We start from the raw sequence: 1,667 nt of genomic DNA, 5'->3' as shown, positions 1-1,667 counted from the left end.
AAAAAAAAACCAAATACTACAGACCAGGTGATTTACAACAAACAGAAATTTATTGACTCACAAGAGAATTCTGGAAGCTTATAAGTCCAAGATTGAGAAGTTGGAATTTGGTAAAAGCCTTGTAAGTGAATCATTCCTTGGGAGAAGGGCAAAAAGATGGAAAAAAACAGCAAGAGATTGAAATTGCAGCCTTCAGGCCTTCAGTAACTGGCATTAGTCCATTCATTAGGGTCCACCTCTCAACACTGTTGCATTGGAGATTAAGTTTCCAACATATGCTTTTGGGAGTCACATTCAAACTTCAGTAGGGTAAAAAAATTCAGTCTTTCGCCATTAGTTTTCTTTAATTTTATTTTGCTGAGAGTTTTTCTGAGGAATAAATTTTGGATGTTGTCAAATGACTTCTGCATCTGTTGAAATCGTACGTATATTAACTTGTTAGTAAGGTGAGTTACTGTTCTTTTTGAGTGTTAAATAAATTCCGTATTTTTAGGATAAGTCCAGCTTTCTTGTGAGGTAACAGTTTTTTTTTTTTTTATTCTTTTTTTTTTTGCTTCAAGAACCAGGTAACTTTATTGAAACAATGGTAAAACAAACAGGAAAATACTTAAATGAACTCTCTGAAAAAGCCACCTCTGCACTGGTGGCCTACCCCAGGGAGGTACCCTTGGCTGTGAGGAGTCCCAGTTCAGTCCCCCTTGTCACTGCCGCCCAGGACAACCTTGTCAAAGACGCAGTCGGCCAGCCTGGTGCCCGCAGCTCCCAGCCTGCGCAGGTCGGTCAGGAAGCCACTCAGCTCCCTGATGGTTTTGACCTGGTCCTGCAGATAGTGCTTCTCCAGGTACTTGCAGAGCTGCGCATCGCCCTTGTCGGTGGCCAGCTGGTGCACGTTCAGGAGGTTCTGGTTAGTCTTCTTCTCCAGATGTAAGGCATACTCCATGGCCTCCAGGCCGCTCTCCCAGGCGTCGCGTTCGTCAGGCTTCTTGATTTCACGAAGGCAGAAGCGGCCCCCGCGCTCATTCTGCAGCTTCATCAGCGCCTCGACCTGCTCTCTCTCCTTGTGCGACTGGCGCAGGAAGTAGCGGGCGAAGTGGTTCAAAGCCACTTCGTCCTGGTCAAAGTAGGCGGCCATAGAGAGGTACACGTAGGAGGTGTACAGCTTCAGGTTGATGAGGCGGTTGACGCCGGCCTCGCAGTAGGAATGGTAGTTCTGGAGCACCTGGGAGGACGCGGTGGCCATGGCAGGTGGCACAGGGCAGGAACAAGGCCCAGGCTGCGGAATGGGAAATAGAGGCGGTGAACGCGACACGGGAGGCCTACCGGTTAATGGCGCCGCTCCGTCAGGCAAACAACCGGAAGTGGGCCTGAAGGTCAACCGGAAGTGAACCAGAGGCGTTTGGGAACGGAAGTGGTAGTGGGGGCGGGGCTCAGGCGTGGGGAATGGAGGGAACTCAGACTTCGATGTTCAACCCGGAAGATAAGGAACTTAGACTTCGATGTTCAACCCGGAAGATAAGGCATTGTTTGGGCTCTGCTGAATTTTTAATTTTGCAATTACATTTCTTTCTGGCTCGGCGCCTGTGGCTCAAGCAGCTGAGGCGCCAGCCACATACACCTAAGGTGGCGGGTTCGAATCCCCAGCCCGGACCCGCCAAACAACAATGATG

At 49.2% G+C, this 1,667-nt stretch overlaps 1 pseudogene; it reads right to left on the bottom strand.

Moving 5' to 3' along the window:
* Positions 1-688: 688 nt before the first annotated feature.
* LOC100953533 overlaps positions 689-1,667 on the bottom strand; it is a 37,955-nt pseudogene continuing 36,976 nt past the window's right edge.

The sequence above is a fragment of the Otolemur garnettii genome, unplaced genomic scaffold, assembly GCF_000181295.1.
Source record: "Otolemur garnettii isolate 467f Iridium unplaced genomic scaffold, OtoGar3 scaffold00267, whole genome shotgun sequence".
NCBI lineage: Eukaryota > Metazoa > Chordata > Mammalia > Primates > Galagidae > Otolemur > Otolemur garnettii.
Note: the sequence above shows the minus strand (reverse complement) of the source record. Positions and strands in the feature narration are given on the sequence as shown.